The sequence below is a fragment of the Chiloscyllium punctatum genome, chromosome 27 (assembly GCF_047496795.1).
Source record: "Chiloscyllium punctatum isolate Juve2018m chromosome 27, sChiPun1.3, whole genome shotgun sequence".
NCBI lineage: Eukaryota > Metazoa > Chordata > Chondrichthyes > Orectolobiformes > Hemiscylliidae > Chiloscyllium > Chiloscyllium punctatum.
Genome location: NC_092765.1, coordinates 20,313,951 through 20,326,447, shown reverse-complemented (window position 1 = coordinate 20,326,447; position 12,497 = coordinate 20,313,951). Strand labels below are relative to the sequence as shown.

The window sequence follows — 12,497 nt, the reverse complement described above, 5'->3', positions numbered from 1 at the left end:
TGTACCGCAAAATACCATAAAGTGATAATGACCTGTTCATTTCTCTTTAGCTTGGTTGAGGAAGAAATATTGATGAGGACACTTTATTCAGGAACAAGGTTAAAAATCACACAACACCAGGTTATAGTCTGACAGATTTAATTGGAAGCACACTAGCTTTCGGAGCGCCGCTCCTTCATCAGGTGGTTGAGGAGCTGGGTGGCACGGTGGCCTCACAGCGTCAGAGACCCGGGTTCAATTCCCATCTCTGGCGAGTCTCTGTGTGGAGTTTGCACATTCTCCCCGTGTCTGCCTGGGTTTCCTCCGGGTGCTCCGGTTTCCTCCCACAATCCAAGAATGTGCAGGTTAGGTAAATTGGCCATGCTAAATTGCCTGTAGTGTTAGGTGAAGAGGTAAATGTAGGGGAATGGGTCTGGGTGGGTTGCGCTTTGATGGGTCGGTGTGGACTTGTTGGGCCGAAGGGCCTGTTTCCACACTGTAAGTAATCTAATCTAATCAATGTTATGGGATTTTTAAAAATGTCACCAAATGGGTTTAACACAGTTTAGCTTTCTAGCTGAAAGACAACATTTCCAACAATACAGCACCTCCCTCAGTAATGCACTGGGGTGGGGGAGGGGTGTCAGTCAAATCTCTGGTATAGGACTGGAACCCAAAACCTTTGTATTCAGACACAAGAGTGCTATCACCTGAAAAACAACCAGCATTCCTTACCAAGCCCTGAGTAATGGAACTGACTGAACACCAAGAACTTCAATACAGGGCAGGGACACATTTAATCAATTTGCCCTACAGTCGATTCTGATATAACATAATAGTTCCATTCTCATGTGATCTCACGTTATAAGAAAATCGTGAAATAGTCGCACCATTTAAACTAATGGGCCTGGAATCACGTTATAGCCAATACAGGTGTCTCTCTTGGTGTTACATAGGTGTGAAGTGGCACTGTGACATTGATGATGACAATAGACAAAATGAGGACTGCAGACGCTGGAAACCAGAGTGGTGCTGGAAAAGCACAGCAGGTCAGGCAGCATCCGAGGAGCAGGAAAATCAGCGTTTCGGAAATAATCCTTCATCATGATGATGGCAATGTTAATGCACCAAATATCTAACATAGGTGTGAATCTCAAAGTTATCATAATATGCAAGTAACTGCTACTGCTGTTTGGCAGAATTCTAAAATAAGAGCAAGATTAGTGATCTATATACAGAACAACCTTGATTATCTGAACAAGATAGGCGGGGAGTATTTAGTTTGGATAACTGATTGTTCAGATAATGGATAACGTTTTTACGGGACCTTGAGATCTTGTTCTGATAATCCGAAATTCAGATAATTGACACTTGGATAACCAAGGCTGTTCTGTATATGGTAAGGCTTCCCTGTTCTCTCTCCATAAGATTACCTTCTGTTCTCTTCAAGAATCATGTTAAATTCTTTTTGAATGTTACTCCTGAATCTGACTCTGTTGCCTTTTGATGCAGGGAATTATCCACATCATAATATTCACTCTGTAAAATTAATGCTTCCTGAAGTTGTCTCCGATTCTTTTGCTAATTACTTTAAATCTGTGTTTAATTTTAATTTAGGTTTAATTTAAATTGTGTGCTCGGATCACTGATCCTCCAGCCCTACTGGAAACAGTTTCTCTTTCATTTTCTGCGTTAAAAGCCTTCATAATTTTGAACAATTCCATCAAATCTCCCTTTAACCATCTCATTCAAAGGAGAGCAATCTCAAGTTCTCTCATCTCGCCACATGACTGAAATCCCTTATCTTTGTACCATTCTAAAAAAATCGCCTCTGTTCCCTTTCCAAGGTCTTGATGTCCTTTCTAAATTGTGTTGTCCATAACTGAGTACAATTCTCCAATTGGGGCTTACCATTGATTTATAAAGACTTGGCAGGACTTCTTGGCTTTGGACTCTATGCTTCTATAAATCCAAGGGGACAATGTGCCTTTTCAGCAATTTAGTTCATCCATCCACCTTCCAGGACTTGTGTGCAGATGATGCCAAGTCTGTGTTCCTGTTCAATTTTAAGATTGTGCCATTTAGTATGTATTGCCTTTCCTCAGACATCCTCCAAAGTACATATCTTCTTTAATTCTAATGGGATGGTGTAACAATAGCCATAAACTCAGTTATGCTCCATTATATCGTCAGTTGTTGCTCTTATGAATTTTGGAATTTTACAATGAAGACTAAGACAGTTTTAATAGACTGTCACTGCATCTGTGGATGTTTGTAAAACTATATCACCCTGCAATCATTTCCTGCTTACTCTCCGTCCAAACTCAGGGAAATGCTAGGAATTGATAGCACTATGTGCACTGTTAAAAGACACCACAATTTTAGATCAAAGTAAACCTAAGTGTTCCCTCAGTTTCCAAATCTCCCCACCCACTACCCCATCTCAGATCCAACTCTCCAACTCAGTTTCACTCTCTTGACATGTCCTATCTGTCCATCTTCCTTCCCACCTATCTGCTCCATACTTCTCACTGACCTATCACCATCACATCCTATCTTTGCTATCCCATCTACTTTTCCCTTTGCCCCAACTCCCCTCCCTCTATGTATTTCTCAGCCCCTTTCCCCCTCCCCAGAACTGAAGGGTTGTGCCTGAAACATCAACTCTTGCTTCTCAGATGCTGCCTGACCTGCTGTGCTTTTTCCAGCACCACACTTTATCAACTCTAAGAGACTAACACTCAATAAAGTAAATTCATCAATTCCATTTATTCTATTACCCTCTTTGCTTGGTGACCTATGTCTGGGAATGCCTTGCTTTGAAAATTCTCATCCTTGTTTGCAAATCTCTTTCAGAATCTCATCTCCTTCTAACTTGGTAACCTCATCCAATCTTGCAATCCCACTGCAGTACCACACTCAAGTGTCACTGAGCTCTGTATCAAATTCCCTTCCTGTGTCACATCCATTTAGCTTTCATGTGTTTTCAGGAAGTGCTTTGATTGTGCCTTTGGCCTGATATTTAAACTTGTACATCTCCTGTTCAGCATCTCCCGTCTCTCTCTCAAAAAATAGAAATCTGTTTAGAATCTTTTTTAAAACAACACACCACAGTGAAGTAGTTTAGAGAGCAAAACTAAACCACAAGCTTTTAGCCCACAATCACTTCCAAATCTATCCCAAACCCCAACACCAGTGCTATGTTTGTATTTTTCCCTGCTTTTTATAGTGACTGACATACTACAGCCTCAGCCGAACGTTTTCTTACTCCACCCTTCATGTGGGAAAAGCATAGATGGAAAATGAGAACAAAAATCAAAGTAGAGGATGAATTTAATTAGAATCAAGTAAAGCATTGCTTTTCTTGTAATTGCGCAGTATAAACAGAACAGAAGCAGCTGATTCGGCCCAATGAGTCTTTGCCTCATAACAGCCTCCTCCCATAGTGTTTCATGTTGAACAGTGAGGTTTATGGACGAGGTGTTCAAAATCAAAAGACACTGATAAAGCAAAATAGGATAAATTGTTTCCACTGATAGAAGGGTCAGTAAAGAGAGGATATAGGATTCAGGTAATTGGGAAATTAACCTGTAGCAAGTTCATTGATTTTCATTTTTGAATTATTTTGGTTAATGTGGACTTGAGCATAATTTCAAAAAAGGAGAGTAAGATCAACATCAATGGCAAAGCAAAATTTCAGTGCTTTTTTAAAGATTACTTACAGTGTGGAAACAGGCCCTTCGGCCCAACAAGCCCACACCGCCCCGCCGAAGCGTAACCCACCCATACCCCTATATCTATATCTACCCCTTACCTAACACTACGGGCAATTTAGCATGGCCAATTCACCTGACCTGCACATCTTTGGACTGTGGGAGGAAACCGGAGCACCCGGAGGAAACCCACGCAGACACGGGGAGAACGTGCAAACTCCACACAGTCAGTTGCTTGAGGCGGGAATTGAACCCGGGTCTCTGGCGCTGTGAGGCAGCAGTGCTAACCACTGTGCCGCCGTGCCGCCCGCTGTGGGGAAAGAGCACAAATGTGGGACAGTTTACAGAACTCTAATCAGCCAACAAAGTGTGATAGGCCAAGTTGTGCAGTTTAGGTGGATTGGCCATGCTAAATTGTCCCTAATGTCCAGGGATTGCTGGCTAGGTGGATTAGCGGTGGGAAATGCTGGGTTACAATGCTGGGATAGGGAGTCAGGTCTGGGTGGGATGTTCGACAAAGTGTTCGTGTGGATTCAGTGGGCTGAATGGCCTGCTTCCACACTGTAAAGATTCTATTACTCAATTATTCTATTCTAAGTGGCCTCCTTCTGTGCTGTCTCATTTTATGATTCTGGAACACTTGCTCTTTTGTTCAGCCAAGCAGTGCTGAGGAAAAGGCAGGCAAGGACAGCTCAGAACAACATCTTCAAGTTCATAGTGTCAGGGCTGATTCTCTGACAGAGCTTTCCAGTGGAGTGTCAGTCTACACTATGGGCTCAAAGCCCCAGGAAAGGCTTCAACAGATAACTTTCTGACTGACAGACGAGAGGGCTGACAACAAAGTCAGTGCACTGACAGAATTGTCCAAAGATTTTCAGGACTACCTGGCTTAATTTCAGATCAATTTCTCACCTTCAGAATATTTCAGATCAACTTCTCACCTTCAGAATATTGAACTTTCAGTATTTTGAGGATGCAGACAAAAATCCAGGTCAATTTGGTAGGAAAGCATCTGTGATATCCCTTTGTCGGAGGTGCCATTTTTTGGATTGCACATTAAAAGCAGTTCCTGTCCATCCTTAGCTGGACATAGAAGGAGCTCACATACAATATTTCAAAAAAGAGCAAAGGCACCCTGGGTCACCACTTATTCCTTAACCAGCTAACCCAGACCTCTTAATCCTCATCACATTATTTCTCATGGGATCTTGCTGTGTGCAAGTTGTTTGCTTACATGACATTGCAAAGGTATCTCAAAAGGTACTCCCTTTGGAACATCCTGAGGTCATGAAAAATGCTATACGAATGCAAATTCCTTCTGCTTTGCTCCTCCTATGGGTAATCCCCAGATGAAAAACAAGCAAGTTTCTCTTTGATCTGAACACACAACTGAACTCTTTCATGTTTGCAGCAAGAAAATCCTGCCAGTCAGGCGTTCATTTGTGCTGGAGGAGTGGGGGAGGGGTGGAGGGGAATGAAAAAGGAGACTGAATCCTTTCTCTTTATCAATATGTAATATTTTTTTAAAATATGAAGCACTCAAAAGTGTTTCTTAAAACAGAGTCGTTTGTTTAGAAAGGCATGAACTCTATTAACATCAGCACACACACTACACAGCCAGCCCATTTCACATGACTTTCTACAAAGGCATGAAGGCAGCTGAGTACCACCTTCTCAGGGTAACAAGAGCGAGATAATGAATGCCAGCCTTGTCAGTGATTGCTCACATCCCAAGAACAAATAAAGGTCACAGCTGTACATACCATGATACCACTAACATGGTGCCATTATTTAAGAAAGGTGGTAAGGAAAATTCAGGGAACGATAGACCAAAGAACCTGGCATTTGTGGTGGGCAAGTTGTTGGAGGCAATCCTGAGGGACAGGATTTATATGTACGCGTTCGGGATACATTCTGAGACCTACCACGGAAGTTTGAAACTGTGGATAGGTGTGAACCAGTTCATTTAAATGTGAAACATACCTTCCCAGCAGCCTCCTTGTCCCTGGATCTAAAACATTCCCTATAATATGTTCGGGCCACGGTAAACTACAAGTAACTGAAACCATGGTAACTGGACCCGTGGATACGGGGGTCGCTCTCTATTTAGAAAGGTATATTTGGTTTGAGCATAGTCAACATGACTTTGTGCAGGGGAAATCATGTCTCACTACTTGATTGAGTTTTGTGAAGAAGTAATAAAGAGGATTGATGAGGGTAGAGCAGTAAAATTGATCCATAGAGACTTCAGTAAGACATTCACCAAGGTTCTTCATGGGAGACTGGTTAACAAAGTTAGATTACATGGAATAGATGGAGAACTAGCTATTGGATGCAGAACAGGCTCGAAGGTAGGAGTCAGAGGGTAGTGGTGGGAGGGTTGCTTTTCAGACTGGAGCCTCGTGATGAGTAGTGTGCCACAAGCATTGGTGCTAGGTCCACTGCTTTTCGTCATTTATTTAAAGATTTGGATGTGAACAAAGGAAGTATAGAGTCATAGTGTCATAGAGAATTACAGCACAGAAACAGACCCTTTGGTCCAACTTGTCCATGCTGACTAGATATCCTAACCTAATCTAGTCCCATTTTCCAGCACTTGGTCCACATCCCTCTAAACCCTTCCTATTCATATATCCATCCAGATACCTTTTAAATGGTGCAATTATATTAGCCTTCACCACTTTCTCTTGCAGCTCATTCCATACATGCACCACCCTCTGTGTGAAAAAGTTGCCTCTTAGGTCCCTTTTATATCTTTCCCCTCTCATCCTGAACCTATGCTCTCGAGTTCTGGAGTCCCCCATCCCAGGGAAAATACCTTGTCTATTTATCCTAAGGTTGTCCCTCAGTCTCCGACAATCCAGGGAAAACGATTAGTAAGTTTGCAGATGGCACCAAAATTGGAGGTGTAATGGACAGTGAAGAACATTACCATGGAGAACAACAGGACCTTGATCAAATGGGCCAAGGTGTGGTAAATGGATTTGAATTTAGATAAATGTGAGGTGCTGCATTTTGGAAAGGTAATCAGAGCAGGGCTTCTACACTTGATTGTCAGGTCCTGGAGAGTGTCGGTGAATAAAGAGACCTTGGAGTGCAGATTCATAGTTCCTTGAAAGTGGAATCACAGTTAGATAGGATAATGAAGTAGTCCTCACTTTCTCCTAATGAAGGTGGCGTTTGGTATGCTTGCCTTTATTGGTCAGTGCATTGAGTATAGGAGTTGAGAGGTCATGTTGTGGCTTTACAGGACAGTGGTTAGACCATAATTGTAATACTGCATGCAATTCTGCTACAGGAAGGATGCTGTGAAACTTGAAAGAGTTCACAAAAGAATTACAAGGATGTTTCTAAGGTTGGAGGGTTTGAGCTATAGAGAGAGGCTGAATAGATTGGGATTATTTTCTCTGGAGCTTTGGATGACTTTATGGAGATTTATAAAATCATGAGGGATATGGGTAGGGTAAATAGACAAAGGCCTTTTCCCCGGGTTGGGAGGAGTCCAGAAGTAGAGGCATAGGTTTAAGGTGAGAGAGGAAAGGTTTAAAAGGGGCCAAAGAGGCAACTTTCTCACACAGAGGGTGGTGCATTTCGCGAATGAGCTGCCAGAGGAAGTAGTGGAGGCTGGTATAGTTCCAACATTTAAAAGGCATCTGGTTGGGTATTTGAATAGGAAGGGTTTTTGGATATGGGCCAAATGGGACTAGATTAATTTAGGATATCTGGTCAGCATGGATGAGTTGGACTCAAGGGTCTGTTCAATGCTGTATAACTCTATGACTCTGAAGTCCAAGGATTGTTGAGGAATTGCTGCCCTATTCAAAACAACTTACTTGACACTCAATGTAAGCGCTGTTTACACAGCTGCTGGATCAGACAGCGGGGAAAGCCTTGTTATTGACAGGCTGTGGATGAGTGAAGATTTCACCAGCAACAAATAGCTCATTAGTCTTTGAAATAGTGACCAATTATTGCTGACAAATACCTTCTGCCTGACAACAAATGTGCAATTGGCTCCCAAGCAGCTGAACAACTTAGGACTGTAGACCTCTGCTGTAAAAATCATTCAAGCCTGAAGATTGCTAATTTATTTCAGAAATAAAGAGCAAAATTACTGGAAAACTCAGCAGGTCTGGCAGCATCTGTGGAAAGAAAGCAGAGTTAATGTTTCGGGTCCAGTGACCCTTCTTCAGAACTGAACGTAACTAGGAAAAGGTTGGTATATATGCTGAAGATGGGGTGTGGGGGGAGGGAGGAGGAGTAAATAATAGGTGGATGTGGAGCCCATAGAGAGAGGGAATAACAGACGGACAGACAGCTGTTCATTCATCATTCACTGTGCTCACTGATCTGTACTGGCACCATGTCCAGCAACGCTGCAAATTTAAAAAATCTTGATTTTCAAATTCCTCCTTGACTTTTATCTTCCTGTAACCTCCAACAACACATTGAGATCACTATATTCCTTGAAACCTACTCTTATTCTCATCACTCCAATATTGGCAACTGAGCCTTTAGCTGCCAAGACCCAAGTTTGGTAATGGCATCCTTTCTGTTCTCTACTTTACCCTCAGCTTCTCAGAGATCTTTCTGAAAACATACTTTTTTTGACCAAGCTTCTGGACAGTTGCCCTATCCTGTGATATGTTATGTCTGGTAACTCAGGTGGCACGGTGGCTCAGTGATTAGCACTGCTGCCTCACAGCACCAGGGACCCAGGTTCGATTCCAGCCTTGGGCAACTGTCTGTGTGGAGTTTGCACATTCTTCCTGTGTCTGCGTGGGTTTCCTTCAGGTGCTCCAGTTTCCTCCCACAGTCCAAAAATGTGCAGGTTCGGTGAATTGGCCGTGCTAAATTGTCCATAGTGTTAGGTGCATTAGTCAGGGGTAAATGTAGGGGAATGGGTCTGGGTGGGTTGTTCTTCGGAGGGTCGGTGTGGACTTGTTGGGCCGAAGCACCTGTTTCCACACTGTAGGGAATCTAATCTAATCTAAAACTCCCTTGTGCAGCATTGTGGGATTATTTATCATATAACTATCCTGTTAGAACTGCATGTTGTGAACAAACAATGTACATGATTGAGATTTTCTGGTCCAAATGCTTTCCAACTAATTGTCATTTCTTGAACATTTTAGGTGCTGGTTGTATTAGAAATAATAATTAGCTATCAATCAAGTCTGACCTTTTAACCTCAGTTTCATTGGCTGAAGGCCATAGACTTGTGTGAAGATTTTCAATCATCTTTTATAATAGACTTTAATCCACATTGCCAAATGGCCAGAGATTAATCAGACGTGGTGACCCTATGGGACCAAAGGACTCTAGAAGAAGCAGATTCATTGAGACCAGCTGTTTCATGGCTCTTTAAAGCCCTTAATAAAGACAGTTTGAAATCAAACTTCAATTCAGTTCTTAGGTGTGTTTCAACTCCTGATTTATGATGGGCTCTCAAACTCCTTGAAATAGCTCCACAGAGGACGTTGTCCCATCACCAAGTCACCTTTTATTTACATGTGGAAAGTCCTTGACACTCCCTCAGAGCCAGCTCTGTGTGAACAGGATGTCTGACACTCCTGTTTATATCTCTCAGCCAGGGCTCACTGATTGGACTGGGTTAACAGCCCCAATCAGGGAACTCATACTCTATGAGGTCCACCTGGCTGACCTCATTACAATCACTACACTCCGATTCCATGAATTAAAGACTGCAATTAAAGACTGCAATTCATATGACCAATCTCAAAGGGGTTGGCTGAAATAGAGTAGTAAACTTAGGAAATATGGTTTCAGATAGAGTCATTTAAAGTGGTAGAAAGACCATAAACAATTAATGCAGAGACAGGACCAAAACAAAATGATAAGTTTTACAGTAAGTTTGGAGCATGAGCTGCATTTACCAGATGCGGCTCTTCAGCTAATGGAACCATCAATAAGCTGTTGGATGGTTAATTACCATATTTATGACTCCAAAAGGTTACCAACTTGCCCTGAGGCATTGCAAGAAGTGTCATTACCTGTTCTTCCACCTCCAATCCAACACTCACATGTTCTTTACTTGACATATTCATCTTCACAGAAACCTCCCTTCCTACAGCCAATCAGTAAATAAACAGAATTTGTTTAAGCTAACAAGGTGATTTCCAATTGTTGGGCAAATAGTCTTTGTTCCACACCTCCAAAATGTTTATCATAAATAAATCTTCCAAGTAAATGAAAATGCCTCAAATAATTTTATTGTAACAGGATTCCATTATGTCTTTTGTGGGTCTTTTAATCACTCCTCACTCCAGAGGGGATTGTGGTACAGCGGTAGTGTCTCTATCTCTAGGTTAGAAGCTCTGGGTTCATGTCCCAACCTTCATAGTGAAGTGTCATTGCATGACTGAACAGTTTGATTAAAATAATAATCCCTCACGCCATTCACCTCACAATGAGTTACTACACTTTCAGCTGATAAGTGTCAAGCTGTAGAATTCCACCCTTAAACCTACTGCCGTTTTCTCTTTAAGACCCTCTTTACAACATGTCACTTTCACTAGCTTTTAATCATCTGACCAAATTATGCAGTTTGGTGTCAAATTTCATTTGAAACACTTTGGATTTTTTAACGCTATTAACAGAAGCTACATAAATGCAAGTTGCTGCATTCTGAAGTTACAGACCAAATAATTTGCAGTCCATTTTCTCCTCTTCAAGCTTGTAGATAAGGGGTTGCTCCTCATCTCAGGTCAAGTTCAGAAGGATTGACAGGTTTCAGAATTACAATGATTGTCATAAGCCATCTCCAATCTTGTCCACACATGAAGCAAGAATAGGGCAACATTCCATATTCTCCCACCATTCCTAACACAACGTGACTTGAATTGTTACCATAGATTCAATCTGATGTTGTTCTGCCCTCATGGCTCCTGCCTACCATGGGGTATTGGTATTGGTTGGCTATCTGCACTTGAGGAGGCTCTATTGTACTGGGCTACCCCTGCACCAAGTCTGCTGTAACTCTGTCTTCTCAAAGGTGACTATTGTCTGACTCTTGGGAGTTCCAATAAACTTTCATTTATTCATTATTGCCAAGAATACTGATGATAGGTCTCTTCTTTAGTTCACCCACTCCTCTCTATTCAAAGTCTCAATGACATATGACTGTAGGTGTCAGAGCTACCTCATTATCATAAGCTTATTCATGCTCATTGTAAAGAAACACTGATTGTGATTAAACTAATGATACATGTTGAGATTACCTAACTGTACACAAATGTCAGCGATGGCTCTGTTAGTAACGCTCCACAGTGAATCTCAAAATTCCAGGTTCAAGGCTCACTCCAGGGGTTGAGCAGAATGATCTAAGTTAACATGTCAGTGCAGTACTGAGAGAGTGCTGCGTGCTCTTCCAGCTGAAATGTTTAGCCGAGATGTCTTCCTTTCTCAGGTGTGCTGAAAAGATCCTGCAGCCCAACTGTGAAGAAAATCTGGGAAGGTATCCTGCATAGTATTTATCTGATCTACGTTGCAAAATGGATTGTGTGTTGATTCATCGCATTACTGTTTGAGGGCATTTGCTGTTTGCGAATTGGCTGCATTATATTCCAGGGCTTACTTCAAAAAAGTCCTTCATTAGCTGTAAAGCATTCAGAGATACTTGCTGGCCATGAATAGCCAAAACTAAATTAATGTTTTTCCTTCAGACCAGTGAATGAACCCGAGAGATACTCGGTTTTCATGAGTTAGTCCAGCTCAGAGTGGTGCTATTATTTACAAGGCCACGTGGCCTTGTTACTGTTACTGTGAAGTGAATATCTTGTGGTGCAAGCTGTACTTTCCACTACAAATTTATAACCCAGGGCTGCATTTCAAGACAGAAATCGTAAATGCATTAGGAGCAGCTCAAAAGAGAGAGAGAGAGGTGTGTCATGTCTGCTAACAGTCCACCCAGTTATCCTGGCCAGACTGACATGTTATTATATCAGAGCTTAATGTCAGGGCGAGAAAGGCTTGGTTAACCCTAACTCACAATCATTGGTTTACCACAGCATAATATATCCAAGAACACAGAAAGACTTACATTTATATAGTGCCATTCATAACCTCAGGACTTTCCCAAGATCTTTACAGGCAATTATGTACTTTTGAAGTGTTGTCAACATTGTAATTTGGGAAACACCACCAATTAATTTGTGCACAGTAAGATGCCACAAATAGCATTGTGTTAACAACTAGAACAATTTTTTTTTGTAAAATGTGATGCAGCTTATAGGATAATTAAGGAAACAATAGGAAAGAATTCCGTCACTTTCTTTAAAATAGGACCTTACAAATATTTCACTTTAACTGGCAGTTTTCAGGGCCTTCTTTAAACTATCATCTGAAAGATGGCACCTCTGACAGTGCAGATCTCCCTCAGTTTTAGCACTGGGAATGGAAGTTAAGTTTTTCTGTCAAGACTCTGGAGTGAGTTGAAAACACATTGTCATGATCACTGATCAAACTCCCAAAATGTACGACATCTATTTTTGCTTGTAATCCCAAAATTTTGTTAAACTGAGAACTGTTATAGTTAAAAATGGCTGAGTTTGTATATTAACTGGCTGACTGGACAACAGACGCAAGAAATGCCACACCTATGAATGTGAAGGGAACTTCAAACAACAGCCTTCAAAGTGGGGGTAAAAGATAAATCAAAACAGACTGGACTGTGATCTCATGAGCAAAAAGAAAGGGTTGACGACTCCCCCTCAACAGCAAGCCGCACTTAGACGCATTTCACATTTTCCCTTTAAAAAATACACATGATGACTGATTAAAAAG

At 41.7% G+C, this 12,497-nt stretch overlaps 1 protein-coding gene across 2 annotated transcripts in view; it reads right to left on the bottom strand.

Moving 5' to 3' along the window:
- Positions 1-12,497, bottom strand: part of LOC140453522 (protein FAM110C-like) — a 163,988-nt gene that overhangs the window by 119,001 nt on the left and 32,490 nt on the right. Inside the window, exon 2 of one of the 2 annotated variants that reach the window (XM_072548269.1) lies at positions 1,891-2,035. The exons of the other annotated variant lie outside the window; for it this stretch is intronic. The gene's annotated coding sequence lies outside the window, so the exon portion shown is untranslated. The remainder of the gene's footprint in view (positions 1-1,890; positions 2,036-12,497) is intronic. 2 annotated transcript variants of the gene reach the window in all.